The sequence below is a fragment of the Odontomachus brunneus genome, unplaced genomic scaffold (assembly GCF_010583005.1).
Source record: "Odontomachus brunneus isolate Ranch 3 - 2012 unplaced genomic scaffold, Obru_v1 Obru_scaffold_037, whole genome shotgun sequence".
Lineage (NCBI taxonomy): Eukaryota > Metazoa > Arthropoda > Insecta > Hymenoptera > Formicidae > Odontomachus > Odontomachus brunneus.
The window spans coordinates 333,432-358,779 of NW_022639487.1; the positions used below are offsets into that span (position 1 = coordinate 333,432).

The following is a 25,348-nucleotide window of genomic DNA, read 5'->3' on the forward strand; positions in this document are numbered from 1 at the left end:
AGCCCAGAGGGCTCCCGCCAAAACGATCCCAGTCGGGTTTGCCCGGCGCCCTAAGTTAGTGTTTGTGTATCTTTGTTTCCTCGACGGTTTCTGAAACTAAGCTTTAGCAGCATCCAACGGGAATCGGTCATCCTTCGAGGTGTACACATGTATATACACGCGCACGCGGATATTAACGGAGCTTGGCAATGGCGTCCGTCGCGGCGGGGTCGAATGACGCTAACTCCTCATAACGACGTGTGTAGTGGAAACGCGTGTAGGCGAACGGACAAGTACAAAATACACGAAGAGAGAGAGAGAGAGAGAGAGAGAGAGAGAGAGAGAGAGAGAGAGAGAGTAAAGAGGGAGAGCGAAAGTTGTGTGTGCCGACTCATTATAATGTGTGCTATTCAAAGGCGAGACGCCGGTGAGATGTACGTGGCGTTGCTGTATTTCTAATTGCATCCAACGTATCGTGTTTGGGGAGTTACGTGCGCAAAGAGATTACGTATATAATATTTCGTGTGTGATAGGACGATTAACATCACAAAATTCAGTTTCAAAGCGGATGCTCGACACAAAACGCAATATACTATTACTACTACTGCTAGTATCATTACTAATACTAATACTATTACTGTGCGATACATAACTCTCTTTCGTATAACCATGTAGCGTAAAACTGTTAATTTAAAGCTGTAGAAAAATATAGGATAAAAATTGCGAAACTGAATTATTTTATTTCGGATCTTGTTTTATTTGCCGCGCTCGGAAAATAATGTGCCATGAACGAGGTATCTCTTGCGGTGGAGGCTTTCCGGGAAATTAAACGAAATAAATTTATTCGTTAAAGGAATTAATTAAAATCAAAACGCGATTTTATCGCATCGCGATATAATCCCTCGCGAGGTTCGTGCACCGGCTGGCGACAAAAGAGTGGCGGGGATGGAACGGGAAATCCGAACGAGTTGAGAGAGAGAGAGAGAGAGAGAGAGAGAGAAGGGAAAAAAAGAGATAATGCAAATGGATACGCTAAAGTTACGACGCTAATTAAAGCGCGCCGACTACCATTACATATTACATTACACCAGAGAGCGACCGAACACCAATAACGCGAAAACATTGCCGCCAAAAGCGGGGGCACAATTATCCAGATCATAGATAACAGATCTCGATCGAATACACGTAAATCCTCGCATGTGCGCGGTTCCGATTAACCGCGTTATTTTTTTTAGCACGACTTACAGTAGGCGCGCACAAATCTATAAATTACACAAAGTAACGTCTGAAAATTCAGACGGTACCTAGCCTTAATTCTAACTCAAAATTCTAACTCAAAACACACTCACGATTTGCATAGACTCTGTCCTAATAAATATTACGTCAGCAATATTATATTCTACGACTCTATATCATAATGTTTAATCTAAGAATAGCGAATTTACCGATCTACTCGATGCCTTTAGTTTAGCGTCGAAATATAAGCGTTACTTGACGCTGCGAAAAAGAACGCTAAAATCAATAGCGCGCCTTAAGTCTTTTTCCGCGCTAGAAAAAGATGCACGAAAGAAAACGTCGTTGGTGGAGGAGGGGAACGATTCGCACACCAAGTAGCCCTTAAAGCAATCGCATGTGAATAGAGAGAGCGAGCAGTTAAACGAGGTGCGTCCCGGGGAAGAGGCGGGGGTGGAATGGGAGCTCAAAGGACGCGATCGTGTGGCAAGGACTGCTCGTTAAACCGGAAAACAAACTGCAGACGGGCGAGGACAACGAGGTTCATACCACGGAGCACGACGACGTCGCTCTCTGCGAACGCGCGACTGTGCGAGCACGCGAGCGATGTATATGTGTGCCTATTTGTGTGTGTATGTGCGTGCGCGTATTTGAGAAGATATTACTTTGAACGCGCGTATTTACTCGAAACGTGTCATTTAGCCGCGTCATCGTTAGCGAGATAAAATTACGACGCACGCCGCGCTGTTGATTTTACTTGGCGTTATATTTAACCCCCGCAATAGAGTGCGCTGTATCTCGCGTTGACGCTATAGATTAAAATTAGGAAGAGCGCGCGATCGCAACGATAGTGGCGATAAGCGAATAATGAGATTTTCACTCTTTGTGCGCACTCGCGCTTTGCCGCGCGTCTCTCGTTGCGCTTTGAGCTGGAGTAGAACGGCTTGTATACACGATGTGTATTCTTCGTGTGTGGTAACTTTTCGAGAGGATACCGATTTGTCGTTACTTCGTTACTTCAGTGCGCAATTATGGAATCGATAGGAAATCCTACGGCGTATTACAACACACATCTACTCTCGAACTACCGGCAGGAAGTAGACGGCGACCTCACAAACGCGACCATATCTTGCTCCACGAAGAACCGACGACACGCTCTCGTATCTTTCGCCCGTCTGTAACTTCGGATGAGAAAACTTCCAGTTCTCCTATCTCCGCTTCCAACGAGGAGAAGATAAACTGCCGCGGTATCGGCGACATATAAACAAATTTCATCCCATCTTTTCCGCGCTTCCCCTCCCGGCCGTTGCCGCCCTTCGCTCGCGAAACCGATCGATCCTCCGAATATCCACCGTCGCCCTCGTTAATCCCCATGTTCTTCATGGAAAGTAGGTTGTTCTTCGCCCCCTTCCCGCCTGATACCACCCACCTTCTCCTCTCTTTGGGCTCCCCCCATCTGACGGTGTTCGCGATCGATTTCGCCGTAGAAGCAAAGTGGCGAAGAAGTTTTCTGTCCCGCGGCCGGAATAAACGCGCGCACGACAGTGAAGTGACGACCTCTCGAATACTTTCGCCGACCGTCGCTCAGCCCGCGGCTTCGCATGAAAACGAGCCGCGACGAAAAATCGGAACGGAACTTTCTTCCGCGGGAGACTCTCGCGACGACATCATTCGCGCCGCGCATCGAATACGCGCGAAGAATTCGTGTTACAAAATTCGTAGCGAACGCAACGGTTCGCTCCCGTCGCAGTGGAGAGCGTTCGCGTCACCGTACGACTAGAAATAACTCCAAGCCAAAGGCGTCGCCACGCGTGACCGAGAATGGTCGCATTCGTGCTCGCGATTAATGCCAGAGATATCGCTCCCCCCGCGACCATGCCACATCGCCGCGAAACAAGTACGATAACCTTTCTACTGTAATTAAAACATCGCACCTCTTCAATATCTCATTCGCATTATAATTTCAGAGAGCAAGAGAAAGAGAAGGAGGAGAGCAAAGTGTATCGTTTAAAAATACTTTTAATTCTTTCTTCATTTCTTTATATCGGGACTAAATGTTGGATGTTTCAAAATACGTAAGCGAATTCCGAGTGACAGCTCTCAAGCAAAATCCACAGACGTCACGCTGAGTCGAGTAATGATTTCGAGGTAGCGCTGTAAGACACGTGGATAATCTCCACTTTGTCGAGTGTTTCCGTCTGTTTTTTCAGCTTTTATGCTCGGCCGAGGAAAGGTTTAGCGCGATTCGTAAGCGACTGCTGCAAAAGAATGCGGCGCCTACACCCTTGCGCAGGCGGCGCAGGATCCTTTCGGGCACAGCCGTGCGACAAGGAGGAGAGATTGTCCAGGGTCGTCGGATCCTTTATTACGACGGCAATCCCTATCCACCTTCGACGCCGATCTGCCGTGCGACCTGCGAGCACCCTCGCATTCGTCTGACACGTGGGATTACGCACGCCGGAAATATCTTTACCCTTATTCTTAAACACCCACGTGTCGACAATGTTAGCGCGGATTTAGTAAGAATATAATCTCGTTCTATTCGTGAAAAAGTAATCTCTGAGAAATATCGAAAAATATCTGGAAAGTATACTATACGTGTTCGAAACGATGATGAAAGAAATGCTCGAGTGTACACTGAGAAAATATACCTAAACAATAAAAAAATATTTGTTTGATGGAGGGAGAGGAGACTAACAACATATTCACTTGAATCTAGATTCTTTTATTTAAGTAGAACAATTGCTTTCATGAAAAACAATAGTTTTAGGAAAACGGATATTGTCTCATTTGAAAAAAATTGTTTTAATCTAAAAACATATATATTATTACAAGTAAATATGTTATCAGTATCTGTCGAATAAATAGTTTCTATTTTTTAGGTATACTTTTCCTCTCAGTCTACGATTCTTTTCTTAAAAGAGGTTTTTGTGCAAAAGCGACGAGATGAAAATGTGTGCGCAAAATGAAACAATTTATATTATATAAATACATATATTTATATAATATATTTATGTATCATATGAAAAAGAAAGAAATATATAAGTACAGTGTGTAACAGCGCTTGTAAGCCGAGCTACATTTTTCGCCTCGTCTCGTTCGCTCGTTACAAAAGGCTTCACAGAGGGATACTTCAGCATCATCCTCCGACGTTAGACTACGTATACATCAGGGTAGCTCCTAACCGGGAGAGAGAGAGAGGGAGCATTGTTCAACGTCAAGTCTCACGCGGCCGGAGCATTCGGACGGTTCGGGAGGGGAGGCGAGAGGAGAGAGGAAGAGACGAGGGCGCGCGTTATATTCGCACACGTAGCTACGCGCGACAAGTGTGCGTGCACGCCGATAAATCTCACGCTTCGACATCTCCATCTACGATCGCGCCGATCCGCATCTTATTTCACCATTATACCGGTATCACGCGAAACTACCGTTCCGACCTGCGTATACACTTGTCGTGTTGTCTACGCCCCATGAATTCTCGATGAATTTCGCTCGTCACGGAAGACCGAGTTATCCCTCTTTGCACGATACACGGCTGGGCGCGCATATTTATTTCATATTATTATATTATGATGAGATAGTATATAATAATGACGATTTCAGTTGCGACAATTGAACGAGTCCGAGATGAACATACACATACAGAAAAATGCACATTCGAGTATTACTTCAAGTGTTTATATATCCGCAAATCTAGCATAAATTAATTCTGAATCTCAGCAAATTTGACATTTTAGTCAAGAATGTTTAATTAAAGCAAATATTCGGTTTTCTTGCAAGTCGAGCTAACTTTTTCTTCGGTAGAGTTTTATGATATTCTCGTACAGAGAATAAATTCTTCTTTTGAGAACACGACAATGAGTTTTCCTCAAATTTACGATGAGTACATTTGAAGACTATTGTCAAGGAGATGTTCTTTACTGAAGATAACTTTTACCTTTAAAGAAGGAAGGTAAACTAAGTAATCGCTTTTCTTAGCAATAGAAATGATATTTTTCTCTGTGCATCCACGGTGAGAATAAGCGGGATTTACGCGACAAATTTTATTTGTCTTATCGATTGTCGCGATACGCGTTACATCGTAACGCGCGAAATATCCGTTTCGGCTAGTATTAATTATACAATACTTTTCACAGTTTTGTGCGTGAGAGAGAAGAGTTCGAACATATATCGCGCGCCGTATCGATATTTCTGTCGTGTAATTCACGAATCCGACATCGCATATTCCTCTGTATTTTATAACGGATTACACCTATGTCGAATTAATCACGTCGCTCTATAAGGTATTTTTTCGCCGCTGCGAAAACACTTTTGAAGAATGCTACCGTGACAAAGCCGCGGTATTTTAGGAGCGAACGTGGCGTGCTCGGTTCCGCCGTTGCAAGTAGGATCGGATTTCATACGGTAATCCGAACTTCCATTGCTTCGAGCAACTGCGAAATTGGAATACGACTTATCTGTCACACCGCTTATAAATTATTGCGCGAGAGCACAAAATGGAAGATGGAGCGCATATAGAAACGGCGTATTGAGAATCTCAAAGGAGAGATCTCGGAATATAGGAAGGAAAAATATTGTTTCCATAATTCGCAAATCCGTATATAGGATAAACGTCTCTTGAGCTACGAATTATCTCGAAATAAAGACCGAACGTGTCAGGAACGAGTGAATGAATGAGCCACGATAAAGGGATAATCGACGTGAGATGCCACGCATGTTCGAACTAAACTATTTTCCACGAGCCACTTCCCACGCACGAAAATTGCACTTGATCTGAATGCGATTGCGTCGTCCAATAACGCGAATATTCGCGTCGGTTATCTTAAATTACCGAGATTGTGTCGTTTTTACGTTAGCGAGTTAGGAGCGCCGGGAGATTTGTGCGCGGTACACGGAGCGAATTCTTCCGAACCGGATCCGTTCACTGGAAGAGGTGAATCCTCTCCCCTTTCCTCTCCGGGACCACCGCGAAGCGCGAGTCGGACTTTTCTCGCCCGACTTTCCCACGTAATAACCGGAAACGAGCAGTGAGGACTAAGCGAATAGAATGCGAGCTTCTAACACTAACCCTATCAGCCCTTTCGCGAAATTGACTATCCAAGTCGATTTTCTTTTCCAACACAGTTGCAAACTCTATCTCGATAATAGCAACATAATTATTTCTGACTCGAGTGTGCGGCTCGTTGTATTAAACTGTTCCGAAAAATATCGTATCGACACTGGAAGCTATTGAGCGAGAGAGATCTCTATCCGCCCAATCGAGTTGAAATATCCCAAGTCACTAATAAAAAAGAGAGATCTTTGCACCAAACTTCATAAATATAATCCTATATCTTTGCACAATGACGTTTGAAATTATCTCGGTCAGGGAGAAGGAGGGAGAGAGGGCGAGCGCGTATAAAATATTCGTGTATCATAACTGTTGAGTATTTTAGGAATTACCGATTTCTCGAATAATCAATAACAATGACGCGTGAATATTCGATATATGATGCGCCTGACCCGAAAATTTCAAATACCACTATGTTGCGGAATGAGACTGAATTTATGAAGAGTTTGGTGTATCTGTCCATTATTTGCGAAATGATCGATTGAAGAGCGAGAGGAATTTCGTTCGGAGATATTTATGTTATCGGAGAGCAGCGGCGTTTCGATAAACGAGCGTGAAGAAGGATGCAACGAGTCCGCGCGATGTGATCTGGCCTTAAAGTGGAACATTTTTCAATGCCGAGCGGAGCTCCTGGGGAGAACGGTTTATATTGGCTCGAGGCGGATTAGCTTGGATTCATTTACGCCGAACCGATCGGGTAACCTTCGAGGACCCGACGGCTATTCAAGGTTACCGAGGAAAGAGGGAGTAGAGTAGAAAAGGAGAAAAAAAGGCTGACGTTTCGACCATCTCGCCCCGACACTCCCAAGATATCGCGGAACGTTATTAAGCAACGAGAAATCCCGGCTTATCTTGTTAACGAACTCCCGATCGATCATGTGATTTCAATTAGGCGAAACGAAAACCTCAAGTCCCTTCGACTCTTGGTAATTATAAAACCACCGTTAAGTAAAGATTACAACCACTGACAGTTGATGTCAGTACAGCGAGATTTCCGCTGCGCAACAAGAGGAAACAAGTCATTACGTAGCAAAGCGTTATTGTTTGTCGCGCTATTATTCGCTCCGAAATTTATCGAGACCGAGTTCTGCACTGTTCGCTTGTATCGTCAGCGTATCGTTTCCAAGTCACATTAATCTATAAGAAACTTAACAGCGCGTTTCCCGCCGCCTAATTGCGCGATATCGCGTCGCGACTTGTCGGGCTCGCGCAAATTACAAGGGCAACAGTTCCTACTAACGATCAGTTCCTCGTTCACGATCGATCGGACTTTCCCCTCGTCCGGAGTCACAACGCGGCCTATCTGGGTCACGTGGCTTATCTCCGCGAATCTCATTAACGCACCTAACGGAGTGGCGGACACGCCGAGCCGGAGAAATTTCGGATACCGGTATCGAGCCAAGTGCAATCGCGGCCAAGAGCAAACTGACCCGTGAGACTCTTATCGCGAGAATCTCGGAGAGCCGCCAGGCGATATTGAATATTCTGCCGCACGCGAGTGCAAATCATTTATCAATGTGATCCAGTTCACGAGGGAGATAAGTTGATTAAAAAATTAGCTTTACTTATTTCTGACATTCAACTTGGTATTATGTGTATGGTAATTAATTAAGTCGCCTGTCTCTTTCTCTTTCAAATTTTCATTATTAGAAATCTCGACTCACGACTTTGCTCTCAGCAAAGGGAGTCGGAATCAGTCAATTAGACATGTGAATCAATTAAAATTGTCGCCGATTAAAATAATCAGCAAGCCACTTATCAAAATTATAATAAATCGTTGTGTAGTGTAATCATAAATAATTTAATCGATCGATAGAATTAATTACCAGTCACTGTATAATAAATCACATCAAAGTTTAATTAATAACGAATTTTATCGATTGATGAAATTACTTGCGACTTTATATATCTTATATGACGATTGATGAATTTTTATTTGTCGATTATTTTTATCAGAAAAAAAATGTTTTAATCGATCAACGTCCAACGTCCTAGTCAGTATAAGAGGTCGCGCGAAGACTTCTGCTGACACTGCCGCTTAGCCGGCTTGTTTCTGATCGCGACGGCGAATCGAGCCCGAGAACGCGGCCGAAAACTGGATGTCGGCCAATGGACGCGCTCGCGCCGATGGATCGTGAAGGAATGTGCGTGCAGCGAGGAGAAATCGCGCACGTGTGCCGCGCGAGCGCGGCCGCTTTCACGCGAAGCGGCACGGAACTTTAAGGCCCGTATTAATAGTTGTTACCTGAAACTTGTGTCTCATATGTGAGGCAGGCGAATTTTTATTCAGAGTCGAATCCAAGTTTACCAATCCAATTATACGATATGCGACATTTAGATCTGTGAGCGTGATTCACAGTTGAAAATTCTCATCTGACTCTAAGGTCTGTGTATTAATAGTAGTTACTTGAAATTTGCTTCAGGTGAAATATTCAGATTTTAATTTAGTGTTAAATCTGAATTCTTCAGATTAATCACATAATACACGTGATATTACACTTGCGATTCCACTGAAAAACTTTTATGTAACTCTAAATTGAAATATGAATATCTCATTTTAGGCAAGTCTTGAATACAAATCTGAGTATCTCGTATACGAGACAAGTTTTAAGTGGCAACTGTTAATATGATCCTTAATTCTGAAAATCTCACTTGAAACACGTTTCAAGCAAGACTATTAATATGAACCCTAATATCGCGCTATGACCATGCATGGATTCGAGCGCAAGCGCTACCTCCGTCGGGAATACAATGATGATAAGCGGTAGATAGAGGATACGAAGGCGATATGCTTCTACTCGACGCGAGCACGAAATTGCATCGGATTAACGCACGCGCCTTTCGGCGCGCGTGAGATTCCGCAAACTAATATATCTTATGATCTGCAAGCCTGTTTAAGGACAACAAAGAAATTCCCGTCGAGAGTTATAACACCCACTATTCGCATAATAATACTCCCAGCAACTTTCCGCAGCTTTTTATTAACCGACCGACGTGGCTCTGATAAGACGCGTCGAAAGTTTCCGTGCATTATCGGCGAGAAGACCGCGCTTTTTTTTCGAAAGATATAGATAATTCTCAAGATGATAATTCCGACAGACCGAGAAAAAGTTCGCCGTACAACTCGGTGAAGTTCCGAAGATGTCGGATGAGGGGCGGAGTGGCGGTCGACGAGCGATAAAACGGTCTTCGAAAGGGAGAAATAATTCCGTCGTCGAAAAGTTCACTGTCCGCTTCGTTTAGCGAGCTGCTTTGCATAAATTACTTGATAGTAATCGAATTATACCCGGGTTACGGTGGATAGTCACTGAATGCACCAAAGTGACGGCAAAGTATGTCGCGCGTTTTGGCGCGCGAGCTCTTGTCGGTTTTGTATCCGTTATTATTTCATTTTCCAAGCACGCAAAGCTGTTTTCGCTAATTGAATATTCATCCTGTTATTGCAGACGTCGTATATACGACTTATTTACAGTATTATACGCGCCCGCGCCGTACATTTCTCTCGTTTGCGATTAAAGCGATTACGGAGATTTAATGAGCGCGGTTATTCATATATTCCTTCGCGCACTCTGCACCGATTGTGTTACACATGTACGCGTATTAACTGCGTCAATTCCCACTTGCAGTGTTCAAACAATGTTAATCCGTCACACATGTGTGAGCAAATATAACGCGATACAAAAGATATCACAAGAGGCACAAGTTCAAAGACAAGGGTCATACTTTTACTTAAGAGATCTTGTCTTGATCAAGGCGAAATAATAAAAAGCACCAAACTACTTCTTTCTTTCCCTCTCTCTTGTCGCCAGACTGCACGCAGAAAAATATCATTCTACTGCTGAGAAAAGCAATTACTCAGTTTACTTTGTTTTTTTTTTTAAACAATGGTTATCTTCAACAAAGAATATTTTCCTGATATCAGCTTTAAAGTATACTCATCACAAATTCTAAAAGTACTAATTCTTTTTTATCGTGTTTGATCTCTTTTTTTATAAAAAGAGATCTCTTTTTTTATAAAAAAAATATCGTAAAACTACCAAAGAAAAAGTTGATTCGACTATATGTAGTAAATTGAGTTTTCGTTTCAATTTAATATTCTTCACTGAAATGCTAAACCTACTGGGATTTTAAGTAAATTTGATGCTCATGAGAGAGAAATAAAGTTATGATGAATTTGCGAGTATGTAAACTTATGAAATGCTTGAAACAAGTAATATTTATTTGAAAGCAGCATATATTTTTCTGTGTGCCGTAACATCCAAGCGGAATCCCGCCGCCGCCAAAACGGCGAACGGGCCCGATGCGACGTTTTGCCATATGAAAATCGCGATTCGCGAGGGCAAACGCGTACGTATGTACAAACGGACGAACGAGGCACCTCGCGGCAAAAACCCAGACGTGGAGCGCGTCGGGACGGGAATGCAAAATCCGCGGCGGCAGCGGCGAAGGATGCGGCGGGCCCAGAGTTTGTTTGCAAACATCGGCAAAGCCGGGGTCGCGCGCTAACGTGAGACTACAATTTACGGCGAGATCGTCTCTCGGATATATATTTCGAGACGGCGACGATGGCTGCCAAGAGAACTGTGCCGGCACTCGAAGCCAATTCAATTTGCCGACGACTCGGCGGCTCTGCTTAGCGGTAATTATTTCCGGGGTCTCGGTAAACGTGTTTCGCGTTTATCCCCCTTCTCCCCTCCTCCACCTTCAACGCCTCCCACCTCTCCCACCCGCCCCTCTCCCCTTGAAAGGAAGCGGCGAAAACGCGGTTCGCGATCGATCGCAACGCACACACGAACGCATATGTGAATACACACACACACACATGCGCGCGCGGCCGCGCGACGATGACGTTCGCGATCGCCCGTTCGAGGACGAGATCGATCGGGCGCCGTCCGCTGGTGCCGTGCCAGAAATAATATCGTTCGCGGCGAGGAGAACGCGAACTATACCGTGACCAGGCTGACATCGCAGTCGTCGCGTAGCTCCGAAAGCTTTCTCTTCGGACGCGTCTGAAATATATTTCCATGAGCGACGCACGCGCCTCCAAAGAATATGATTGTACGGATTATTCCGTTTTCCTGAGCTGAGATACGCGCGGCGCAAATCTACTTCGCTCTCTCCTCTTCGCCGCAGCTTCGTCGAATTGCACTCGTCGCGATTTGTCGGTTTTTACGAGTGGGCTCGTGAATAATTCAACCGGCTCGTCGGAGATAGTCACGGACTGCCCGCGTTCCAAACTCGCGACTATACTCTGTTCGCAAAGTTCGATAACGGATATTTATGGTTCCGGTAGTTTGTAGAAGCATTTAAAAAAAGTTGGCGACTCTCCACTCCCCTTGGCCGCGCGAATTGCGTAGAGCCGTAGTTTCAATGGCTATCTCCGGTAAATCCCGCCGGTCATATCGCGCGTAAGTACATTCGCGTAAAATCGAACGAGCGAGGAGATAAATTGTCGCGTGTTAGAAATCGTACACGGAAAAATGAAAGTTTGGCAGCAGTGCGGCAGCGAGAATCTTGTGTGCGGTAGCTAAGATCTGTACCAATAGATACTTGAAACTTGCCTCAGGTGAAATACTCAGATTTTAATTTAGAATTAGATGAGAGCTTGTCAGCTGAAGCGCGAATGTAACGTCACACATATTATTTATAATTCAAATAAAAAAACTCAAATCTAACTCTAAATTCAGACATGAGTATCTCACATATAACAAATGTCAAGTAACGACTATTGAAACGAGCCTGAGACCCGTATTAAGAGTTGTTATTTGAGATTTGCTTCAGATGAGATGTTCTGATTTTAATTTAGAGTTAGATATGAGCTGTTCATATCTAAAACACGATTGCAAATATAACGTTAATTAACGTAATATATATATTACATAATTCAAATAAAAAATTTAGATCCAGCTGTAAATACATACATAAATACCTCACGTAAAACAAAATCCATATTAATAGTCGTTATCTGAAACTTGTTTCAGGTGAGATATTCAGATTTTAATTTAAAGTTAGATGCAAATTTTTTATTTAAATCGCGATTACAAACGTAAACGATATCGCATACATGTATTTCCAATAAAAAACCCAAATCTGACTCTAAAATCACATTTCACATGGGACAAGTTTCAAGTTACGACTATTAATATGATGTAGCTATATACATAACAATGGTAAAAATTTTAGCTACAGCAGCAAATTCTCAGCAAACCAGCTTCGCGGCTAAAATCTATTTTTTTCCGTGCATTTCTGTGTTTGTATGCTTCGCAGTCATCAGACCGAGGAACAATGCGCTTGTATGCACGATTATACTCGTCGGGAAAACTTAACTGTCACGCGGTATTGAATCCCGGAAGTCGTTTCACATTCGAATAGCAAAGCGACCAAGTAATAATGTCCAGAGACCGGCCGCGAGTCGAAGTAGACCATTTGTAACAGCTGTTTCTTATTTCGCGCATTAAATGCACACACGCGACATTACGGAAATCGATTTGCAACGCTATTCTCGATTGATCAGATGCGTGCGCTCGCGCGCGAGAGCTCGGACTTTTTCACATACCACACACACACACATACACACACACACATGCGCGCGGAGTTCGACAACTTCGCGGAAAAAGGCAAAAGGAAGTTTTGCGCGCCGCCGGTCGGGTCGTTAACTCGCGCCCGCCGATCGTTCGCAAATAAAACTTGATTCGGCAAGCGCAAATATTTTTCATGACGCGAGTGCAACTGCCGCCGTCTTTATTTTCGTAACCTCGGGCGCACCGCTGTCGTCGACAGCTTTATAACATGAAATTCCGGCCTCGGAGATATATGTGCTCTTTTATATTTTTTATTAGAAAACTCGCATCGGTAAAAAAGTGTTACGTGGCAAGATACAATTATAGCGGTCGCGAAGGGAAATTCTATCGCGAATGATCGTCGCGAATCCCGAGGCGAAAACGGGAAAAACCGCGATGAAAATGCGAGGATCGTCCCCGATTGCGCCGTGAAACGACATGTTTCGCGGAAAATGCAATTTTCCTGAGTAGAATTACCGCGACGGTAGAACAAGATCGTCGTCGAGCGCTCGAGACTTCGCTGTAAAGTGATGCGCGTTAACGAGACGTAATTCCGCATGAAGCGTCGCGCTAGAGCAAGCGACTAAACTCCGACTGTTCGTCTAGTAGCGTACACTCGGGAATGTTTACACGACCGTCGCGAGCTTTTATTTCATCTGGAGCACGCGTCACGTTCAATCGCGTCGCGCCGAGAGTACACGTGAAGGTTAAAAAATCGAATTCTCATTCTTCCCCGTCGTACGGTCGTTTCAGACGGGATAGCGGTAAACAAACAACGCGCGAACCTGCACTGTCACTGTCCGTCCTACTGATAGTAAGCGGTTAATCTCGCGCGATTCCCGAAACCGAAACGTCTTATCGACTCCCAGTATCGACTCGTGTTTTGCATTCGCTCGTAAAAAACGAGAAATCAAAGTGGACGCACGCGCGTGGACAATAATAATTTCAAGCTTGATAAACAAAACGTCAACTCTGAAGGGGAGATAGTCGCGAGTGCCTAACGGGTTTTCGCGAATAAGAGATGCCTCTCTCCGCGCGAGTTATCGGATCTGTCGGCGCACGGAAACTATGCCGAAAGGCGCGAGCAGAGGCGAGTTCACGTCGTAAACACGCTCGCGAAGTCTCGCGACAACAAGTAACAAGATGGCAGCCGATCAAGAGCGATAAACGCGACGGCGCGGACTCAGTCGCGCGATTTCGGATCTCGCATCGATCTCGCGACGGCGAGGCGAGGCAAAACGAGAGAGAGAGACAAAAAGAAACCGAAAATGTGTATACATGGCTACAAAGTCACTCACCAGAATCCGAGTGCTTAACCGGTGTGCGGCTGGCGACGGTCGTCGGACGTGGCTGCGTCTCGGAGCGCGTACCAGTAATATCCAATATGATAATCCACAGAGCGAGCGAAAACCGTCGTTGCACTGATATGAAACTCTCACTCACGCAACACACGGATGGGCCGAAATACGTATCGTGCCTTCCCTTCGCCGCGATCACTGATTCCCGGCTACACTCTCCGCGTTATTATCGGCCGCGCACGGTTCGCGGAGGACACACGGATAGAGGCGGGATTACCGGACAGAAGCGAGCACAGAGCGGCACACACTTTCCCGCGACGCGCACCACTAATAATACATCACTACGTCAACGGTGAAACCCGGCACGGCCATCATTGGGCAGTGCCGCCGCGTCGTCGTTGCTTGTCCATGCGTGCATGCGTGACGCGTATCCAAGGCGCGCACTGCCGACGTAGACGACGAGAGGTACGAAGTGCGACGTACCGATGCGACGGGGCAACGACGAGAACAACAGCCGGCTGCAAGTCGATCGGTACTCCTCTCGCTGGAAAGCACAGAAAAAACACGTCGTAGGTGGATAGGTGGGCAGACAGGCGGGCGGTATAAGACAGACAGGTATAAGTAGGTGTATCTCCCCTATGTTCCGCGCCACTGTATTATTGCCGATTCCTGCCGCGGTGGCGGATCGGAGCGCGAGGATCCGTAGCGCGCGCGAGCTGGAGCAAGACTGGCGGCGGCGGCGGCGGCGGCGCACGGAACCAGCCGATCGGCCGCCGCGCCGATCCGACGAGACACGAGGACGCACGAGGGAGGCCAGTAATGCCGATGATCGAAGAGCTCTCCCCTCCCCCTACACCGTACACCCCGCCGAGCGACGCGAGGCCCGACGACGGATAGATTACACGCAGCGCACGCGCGCGCGAGCGAGACAACGAACCAACGAGCGAGCGAGTGAGCGAGCGAGCGAACGTTCTGCCGACGCGTTTTCGTTACGTAAAACAAGTGCGTGCGTGCGTGAGTGCGTTCGTTCGTTCGTTTGTACTCCGAAAACTGTGAACGACACATTAGATCCCGCGATTTCACGTTCAACGAACGAGCTAAGCGGTGGGCTTTTTAAGTCTCGTTATTGACAACTTCGATGACGTGACGCCTTCGTGTCAGGCATTTTTGTTTAAACAATTGCTTCATCTCAAGTCGCACACTATTCGTTTCCGAAATGTCGCCGAGATGTATCGCGTTCAATGGGAGTGACATGTGCGTTGGGTTTAAATGGACTTTTCAGAACGAAAGAGCGCGTCAGAGACGACCTTGTCGAAGATCATCGATGATTCAGACGCCGACGTAGAGACGTTGTTTGCGCGTCAGCTCTAATGTCACGACAAGACTTTTTACAAGACGCGTACGAGTCTCGCCCTTAGTCTCGAGCGCTGCATGCGAACCGGATCGTATCGACGGACTGGTGACGCGTTGACAAACTCGTCCAACTCGCCGATCGCGTGGAGAAACGTGTAACAAAATCTTCAGGCCGCCGATGACTCGTCAAGATAACACCCATGACGTTTCCTGTCACGTGAAATCTACTCGACGACTGATCAACGACGCGCGAACAAACGACGACGACGACGACAACGAGGACGAGGAGGAGCAGGAGGAGGAGGCACACGACGTCGAAAGCGGCTGGCGCTCGCGCGAGAATTCTCGTTTCGCGCGCTTTCGTCGAAACGAGCCGAGTCACGGCGAGCGGCAGTAATCTCTCCGTAAGGACGCGCCGAGTCAGCTTTATGTCGCCGAGTCGCTTATCGCACGAAATGCGTGACGTTCGCTTTAGCGTGCCGCGGCTGCGAGAATCGACGAGGATTCGCCGTCGACCGGACGCGACTCACCGCGCATATGACTACGAGAGAGAGAGAGAGAGAGAGAGAGAGAGCGCGCGTTCCATTGCGCGAAATATTTTGCGAGCGGCGACGAAATTCGCAGCGATTAATATTTCTAACGGATATTTATTAACTCTTCGAACGCAGCAAACTGATCCTCCCTTCCGCGTCTTCGTACTCACGCGCGACTTCGCGTATCCTCGCATGCTTTCGCATCGAAGGCGACGCGGATGACAGCACATCGCGCGCGCCTCACCTCACACACGCACGCACGCACGCACGCGCGCGGGCGCGCGACGGTGAAAGAGTGACACGCACGCGTCTCCCCGCGATACAACTGAGAGAGAGAGACAGATAAATCCTTCCGCCACTTGGCTCTCGCACCTTTCGATCGGCCAAGTATCACTTCACACACAAGCGCGTACATACACCGGGAGCACCGATGAGGGAGAGGACGCGCCTTGTTCGGGGAAAAGCTCGGCTGCTTCCCGCTGTGCGGAACTCGGTGGTCGTTGACGGGGAGCGGGCGGACGGGCGGCAGGCGGGTGGACGGACTGCGGGGGAGACGGGAGGGAGGGAGCGGGACGGGAGCGAGGGGGAGAGAAAGGTAAGAGAGAGGAGAGAGAGAGAAAGAGAGAGAGAGAAAACGGAGCACAGCGCGCGACAGAACGTTACGATCCGACTACGACGGAGGCCCGATACGAACTGCGCTCTGCTGATCGTGGCCGACGGCGGCCGACTCGGTCGAGGCGCTCACCGATAGCGCGCCCCCATCCCTCGCCGTCTCTCCCTCCCCGCCAACCCCTCTCCTTCTCCTCCTTCTGCCGTTCCTGCCTTCCCTCTGCTGCCCCTCGTGGCCCACACAACCCCAACACAACGTAACGCTCGACCTCCCGCACTCTTACGTCTATCCCCGCTAGCGTCGCGAATCTCTCCCGCCCGCCACCGCGCACCCGGTCGACCGCGCGAAAGTTTCCGGCGCACCGGTAACTTATCGGTATTTACTCGTTACGGCAAATTCGCACGCGACCTCGCGATAACGAGAGACCGACGCGATGCCGATCTGTTAAGGACCGCGCGATCTCTTGCGAAGGAGACGACCGTCTGTTGTGTGTGTATGTGTGTGTGTGTGTGTGTATCTAGAGCCTGTATACTTAGTATTTACAAAAAAAGCACACGTGGGCTATAATAAGCTCCAACGCATGTGTGGTATTTTAAAGAAAAAAGGCCGAATAACAGGTATCCCCTCATCGCGGTATCCACGACGATCTGAACGATTACGGGGTGCGTACAGGGCGATTATTTCATCTGAAATTTCACCAACTTAAATATTCGGCGCGCATAAGTGCCTCGTTACCTCGGGAATTCAAATGTCGGGTTGTCGGACCTTGGAATTTACCGGTCTAATCGCGCCGTCCGATCGGTCAATCGTGGACACGACGCTACCGTGTCCGATCTTTAATGCACGACGGTAACGTTATTATCGAGAATGCAGTAGACCGGTATAGACACGACGCGGCCGATCGCCGGGCTCTCCGGGCAAAAGCGCCGTGAAAACCGCGGAAAACTCATCGCGTCGAAATAGTCGGAGAGTTACGCCGGCTCGTCCGTGCCTTCGCTCGTTCACCATTTCTCCCGGTGATGTAATGTTAACCGAGTCAACATCCGCCGGTGCACGATGGTAGGAGCAGCAGAAACTTTACTCACGGCGCTTTATAATTTTAAAGCGACCGTCGCGGCAGCGAGCAATTTCGAGATTTTCACGGCGCCGTTTCCGCGACGATATACGGCAGAGACGACGACGACGTCGTCGTCGTACAAGAGAACGGAATAAAATATCTGTGCCGTGTGTATGTGTGTGTCGGGGACGCGCGAACGCACGTCGGTTCGCGGTCGTATCTCTTTCGCGTTCGCGTAAAAGCGCGACGATAGGGTCTCGTCTGTTCAGGTATTCTCGCCGCTACGGTAAACTCATTTCCACGCTTCGCGCAGCAAGCGCGCCCCGAAATTGATTTTCCGCGAAGATGACAAACGCCCGCCGTCCTACCCTGAAAGCTGTAATTCGCGACGATACCCTTTGTGCAGCAAAGTGGCCACCGAATAAGTTTGGCGAACACGTAGCACGTGCATCCGCGAATACATCCGATGCGACGCGAAACTTTGCCAAGTTCGTGTGGCTTCTCACTTCCCGAAAGCACGTTGAAAACTTTGGGAAAACGTAAACGATATAATTGACGTTTCATCTTTGCGAGGCAAGACGGCTCGCAAAACTCGCTGGAGGAGAGATATTTTCGAAACTTTGGAAATGATGTCATATTTTTGTATATTACGGTTAATTAGCTTCGTTAGCACACTCGTTAGCAACACTTAGTCGAGAGCTTTTAACAAAGTTTAGTTACGACGATAAAGCATGCAATGTTGTTTGATATCGCGCGCGCCTCGAGGTCTCAAAATGCCAGGGAATAAATCCACGTCACATTTCATTAATAATCACTTGTATGTGTGTGTACGCAATAACTCAAATTGCGTTGCAATAATTCACGACCTGGCAGTCTCCGATTTTATTACGGCGTCGTATCACTTGGCGAATTCTCGCGTTATGCTAAGATATTAACATTGCGAAAGGATGCGACGACTACGTTGATAACAGACGAAGATAAACGTCGTAAATCGAAGTGATAATCATTTATATTCCGGCATGTGTGTGTAGCGGTCGTTAAGTACGACGTGTACGTAAGATGCTCGTATGTGATCGCTGTAACGTATGACGTCGCGCTAACGCGAGCGAGCATTACAGGCGGTGGAAGGGGTAGATGGAGACAGATAGACGAAGATAAGGATGGAAAGAGAAGGGGAGAACGGTGCGCAGAGGAGAGTACAAAATGTAGGTCATGACCCAAATCATACCCCGCGGCCTCTATTCGGCTCTTTCGCAATGCGCGAAAGTGTTCGGAGTTTCGAAGAGCAGCACAGTTGAAATAATTACAACGATAAACGAATAAACTCTTGAAACACATTCACTCTGCGTGACGTGCGATTCTTCACTAAATTTTGGAGAGAACTGTCCTTGACAAAATGGGACGCACTTGATGCGTATCGCATTGAAAAAGATCAGAAACCGGAATTTTAAGAAATACGAAAAACAACTCGCTGAATCGGTGAACATTCCATGTATTCGTCAAATACTAACGAAACGTGTGTCTAAAATTTTGTTTAAAATTTCGTCTAAAATTTCGGACTCCATCTAACTGTACTCTTTTGAAATAAATAAATGTTTCTGACGGAGTTAATAAAAAGATTATTTCACTGATGATCAATGAGTATTCACTGATTTTAGGTGAAAGCATTCTCATTTTACTGTTGCGTCTTATATCTCATCGATTTTGACCAATGAAAGTAGGATTTTACTACAAAAAATTTGTAATACACAGATTCGTTATACATTATATTAAATTTAACTTTTTGTATTTGTAACGATGAAATTAACAGCTTCCACGCCTCGCGTGCAATGACAGTCTGTGTTCACAAAGTGCATCAATAATGGGAATAATTGCTACTATGTATCTTAACCGTTATCTCCTATGTCTCCAAGATGCATTCACTTATCTTTATTGATATCATTCATAAGTTTATCAAATTGAAAGAAGAAATTAATTGCTAATTATTAAAATGACACATAAGTTAAAAGCACAAATATACTAAATCACCTTTAAGCATATTTTAATAAGTGACCTTTCAATGAGATTTTTAAAGAGAGTACACTCAAGAGACGTATAAAGTTATATTAATACTTTCTCTCCTCCATTCCTATCTGCACAGATAACTATCAGTATTAATTGACCTTTTCAGCAAAATTTTAGCGATTATAGTGCTATATTTATAACTGAACTACTACAAATATAGCATTTCAGTAAAGAATACACTGATTGCGCTTCAGAGAGTACTCATCCATAATAAGCTTACCGCTATCATTCGTAATTCGCGAAAATAGCTGGAAAAGCTGCGAAATAAAATACACGAATACGCCGACGACGCGCGCGCGGCTAATTGGAGCGAAAGCACGTGCGGCGAGTTTCCCGCTGAAAACATCACGAGAAGCTCGGCTGCAGCGGTAGCCTTGACGGCGCCCGAGCACCTGATTCGCGGGCGCGACCAAGTGTGCGAGGAGGGAGAAGTCGTCCTTTCATCCCTGCGTGCCATTGTCGCGCTAAAGGATCTCATCTCGCGCTCGTTTCGCTACGCGCTCGCAGACGTTTTCCCCTACTATTCCCCGTCACCTCCCTGTACCCGCGGTACCCCTTTCGTCCTTTGCCCGTGTCCCTTCCCCCACTCCAAGCTCGACTCTCCTCTCGTCCTCCTCTCGTTCCTCTACTGACGGCGCGACGACACATTCACGTACACGCGCACGCAACGATCCACGCGTGTATCGCCGCCGTGCAACGGACGGCTATTGCGATGTTGCCTAGCGCGATGCAGTAAAGTGCAGTGGATACGATGCAGTTGCAGCAAGGCGCGTTGTTGCCAAGCTACGAAGCACGATCAGTGGCTTTCCCGCAGAAGCGCACGATCCCGCCTTCCGTTCGCTGTTTTCTCGAGGAACTGCACGCCTGTCGCTCGCGATTCGCAAAACCGCACGAGTGAGATTTCCCCTTCTTTCTCATCGATCTGTTATTTTTCTCGTTCGCAAAGTGAGAGAGAGAGAGAGAGAGAGAGGGAGAAACTCGTTCAATTTTATCGCATATCTAGAAAATCGGACGAGTGCAATTAACGTTCCGCGCGGGACGTAATACCTTGGCTTTAATTCTCGATTTCCATTCCATCGATTATATAGTCGCACATTCTATACATCCGATTGATTATTCGTTACCCACTTCCTCCCCGACGTCCGCCCCGCAAATACGTGTATCCGTTGCTCGATTTGATATCGCTGGGGAGCTACAGGGCGAAGCTCGCCTCTCTCTCTCTCTCTCTCTCTCTCTCTCTCTCTCTCTCTCTCTCTCTCTCTCTCGCGAGATTGCTTCAACGCTCCTAAGCCCCTCCTGCGCCTGTCGTGTCTCCGTCAAAGTAGCGCACTATGTCGGCTGACGCGTGACATCGTACCTCTCAGGTCGTTCGCGGAACAATGTTAAGTGTGACGTAAAAGCGCGATGTACAGTCGCACGAAACAGAAACAAAGGCACCGCGACGGCGCGTGCGGCATTGCGTTAGATAACGCAGTCTTGCGACGTCATCACGCGCGTGGGAACAGTGGCTGGATGCCAAATCGAGTGTATCGCCACGATTGCGCCAGTTGGTCATGCTAAATATACATATAGAAGGGATGAAAGGGAGGCACAGGAGAAGGAGGAGAGGCCAGTGAGGCGAAGGGTGAGTAGGTGGGTATAATAACTTCCTATAACGGCGCGCCGCGCTTTGTTTCTTCCATTAAGCCGTTCTCTCCCTTCGCCATCGGCGTGCAAGCTCGACGCGCGCGCGGTTACTCCATAATAGCGTAGCCCGACATATCGGCTCTGAATCACGATGGACGTTTATCGTTCTCGCAATAAAGCCCACATCAAACGCAGGTACCTTCTCTTCGTGTCTCGCGCAACCTGCGAGTCGTGCACTGTAGGATAATGAATTTCCCCGATACCGATATCGGTCCCGATTGCCGTATTCTGTATTTAAAGTTATATCGTTCGTGATCAAATGGGCCGGCTCTCTCTCCCTTTCTCGCTGTCGTCTCTCTCGGATCGAGCGAAAAATCGCGCGTTGAATTATTCTCGCGTGTAGGAACAGATGTTTTATTCGCGATAGAGAAATACCTATGGTCCAACTATCGTGCTTAGTCTCGAATTGAACGGTTAATTGGGAAATCATTAAGCTAATTGGAGATTGTAGATAGACGCGCAACAAGTAGCCCATACATCAAACTGAAAAAACCGCCGCTCTGCGATAAATTTTTTAATTAACGAATGTACGAAATGAAAATTCGGGCGCACGCGCGGCTAATCGACGCATCGGATTACCGCGCGTCGAATAATACACGGCCCGACGTTTCAACGTGCACTTGCCTGCTTAATTATCCGCCGTGTCTATTGAAAATAGCTTTCCTTTCCCTTCCCCCTCCCCGCATATAAACATTACCATTGATAACGCCGTCATGAATAAATAACGCTGTAACGAGTGGTCGCCATAAATTTGCATCTTGTTACTTTTATAACACGCACCGGCGTACTTCGCGCACAGCGAACGATCCTGTTGTTATATCGGGGAAACCGCCTAATGACAGCGAGTAGCCCGCGCTAATTACGTAGGCGCTCACTATGCTTAAGCAACTCTCATAACGATATCCACGACACCGCACGTGACCGCCGCAAATGAACCCTACTTGTGCGGCACCCGGTGAGGATAGGTCAGTAACGCGTCGGCAACGCATTCGTGCCCCATCAACCGGGCATCACGATCGGGGCTTCACGCGCACCTGGCGCGCATACAGGGTGTTCACAAATTCGCGGCGAGATTCCTCGGATCTCGTCGATCTCACGCCAACATCGGAGACCATTCCCTCCCGTAGATCTCTCGCATATTTTTGCACCTGTGCGCGGCGTTAATATTTCATTGTGCAGCATCAACTTAAAATTTCGCGAAGAATGAGACTCTCCGTTACGGACCGGCAACTCTGCTGCTCAATTCACGAGAATCCCGTCGCATTGAATCGCTCCTGAGAAGTGAGAAGTTATCGATCTTCCAACACGTCGATCGAGCAAAAGTCGCCTATGAATTGATTAATCGGGGAATCTGACAGCGCGATACACGATCGCCAAGACGAACGACTACACCCTGTATGTCCGATCGACCGCATCGCTCTCGTGTGCACCGGGAACAAGATCGTTTGTCCGATGGACTGACGCGCACGGATATCTCGAATTTCCCTGCGCGCGACTCGACCGCGGCTTCATCCAACCGGGCTTGCCTATCTGCTACTCCTAGTTGCCTGAAATTCGTCGGTCTACCGAGAAACGTTACAAAATTCCATCGAGATTCTTGAACTGTTCGACTCGAATGACTGTGGCGAATGGCGTGATAGGAATCGTATCCCGTACTTTGTTGTCTGCTGCGGCTTTTGTGTGCGTATTCTAAAGCACGCAGAGTGTCTCAATGCGAGGGGAGCGTTGCAAACGAAGGAAAAAAAGGTGTTCCGGAGCCCCAAAATATCTCGACTTCGGCTCCGAAATCCGATTAACAAAATGTAATATATTCTCTCGACGTTATGATCTCGAGAAAAGACAACAATAGAAGAAATGCAATAAGTTCGTTTTATCGGCCGATCCCTAAAGAGATCACCGGCGCCGATGATTCTCGTTTTACCACGTCGTGCTGAGCTCTGTTTTCATAAGACCACCTTTCGGATCCGGTAATTTTGCTCGCAGTACTCAAAATACATTTCTAACGGACGACACGACAGTTCCAAGTCAACTACACGGAGAGACTTTTATAAGTAAAAGTTACTATAGGATTTTCTAACAAAATAATGAATCGACATTTCACGGCAATTTAATTATTTTACTTCTGCACTACACTATATTGAAATAAAAATTTCTAAGAAATATCATAAACATAAAAAATATTAATTTAGTGAATAATAATATATATTTAATTTATACTAATATAAAATATTCTTCAAATAAGAAAACATACATTTTCTAACAACTTTAGTTTTATGTGAAAGCAATTGTTTATTTTATTTAAATAAAATTAATTTAAATTTGTATAAACATATTATTAGTATCCACCAAATAAACTTTTTTATATTTTCCCTTTGCATGTAGTAACATAGTAAAATTGGAAAGAATTTATACGACAAAAAAAGAAGTATATAATATTCTCTTCGCGCGCGTGTGTGTGTATCTGTATGTGTAAAATCTCTTTGAGAATAATTGCAATAATTCGTTATAGTTATAACAAACAAGGACGAACAAAGTTCTAAAGTCCAATACACATGAGTTGTTATAAAGGATATAACGGGTAATTCTTATGAAGGATCTCTTTATGACGAATTAGAAAGGAAACTAGTTCTTGATGGAGTATCTTCACTACAAGTTCTTTGCTCACCGATGCGAAACCGTAATCGACCGCCCGAGCCGACCTGCTTGAGGATATATGCTTGAGGAATAATGAACACGAGAAGCATATAATTCCTTCGGCATGTAAACAAAGCTCCGAATCCACGCGATACGTTACAATTACACGGCTGATCGAGGACATTAACGCGTCTATCTGACGGGCGCGAAATATTAATCGATGTCTCTCGAAATGGAACGTGCCACATCGCAATTACGATTCCGCAATGGCAGCTTAATCTATTCGCATAATATATTCAGTCGCTCCATTTCAGTAATGACTGGACGTTAATTAAGTTGCAATAATTGCGTCAGTAATCATTGCGTCATTCCGATTCCTCGATCGATCAAAATTAAGTCGAATGCACGAGCGCGAGCGGAGATACGTTAACAAGATACTTTAGAAACCCCGATCATGCAGGCAGAAGTCAGTTGAAGTAAATAGGGACAGTTAATATCGACAGTTGCTGAAGCTGAATTTATCAGAGTTATTTGAATATTATGGTAAATATTCGTCGCTCGGATTCGGATAGAAAATTTTCGTTATTATTATTCCATTTTTCTATCAAATTGCACCTTATATTTAATACAAATATAAAACTGACGCTTCGCGTTATAAATCCAAAGTCTCATATTGATTTTCAACATAGATTAATAATCAATGTCCACTTTAACACGAATACAAAAACCGCGGTGTCTCATGTACTTATACGATTACGCCGTCTCATGCCTATTCCACACACAGAAGGACGATCGATGAATAAACCAAAATCTCCTATTAATTTTCAACATAGATTAATAATCAATGTCCACTTTAACGCGAACACAAAAACCGCGGTGTCTCATGTACTTGCACGATTACGCCGTCTCATGTTTATTCCACACACAGAAGGACGATTTCACATCTGTCAGAAGCGCAGTAATTTTCCCTTTCCGGTGCTTTTTGTTTCAAGTCGCTACGGCTTCTATAAGTAGAATTATTAACGATTGTATCGATTCACGTTTTCGATCGGCTGGCGTTATCACCGCGACGAGCTGTGGATGAGTCACTTCGTGACGCGTGAATGGAATGCGACTACTTTCAGAGTCACCTTGCGATGTCACAGTATGCGATGGCACGTAGCGAGCCGGGCTCGCTCCCCCCACTCCGCCCCTCTCGGATAAGCACTGTCGCCCCCCCCCCCCCCCCCCC

At 46.3% G+C, this 25,348-nt stretch overlaps 1 protein-coding gene across 4 annotated transcripts in view; it reads right to left on the reverse strand.

Moving 5' to 3' along the window:
• Positions 1 to 25,348, reverse strand: part of LOC116843962 (mucin-5AC-like) — a 254,169-nt gene that overhangs the window by 218,128 nt on the left and 10,693 nt on the right. For 2 of the 4 annotated variants that reach the window (XM_032814958.1, XM_032814957.1), the window contains exon 1: positions 14,181 to 16,400. The gene's annotated coding sequence lies outside the window, so the exon portion shown is untranslated. Of the gene's footprint in view, positions 1 to 14,180; positions 16,401 to 16,438; positions 16,770 to 25,348 lie in introns of those variants that run through there. The other 2 variants (XM_032814959.1, XM_032814960.1) reach the window with 2 other exon arrangements.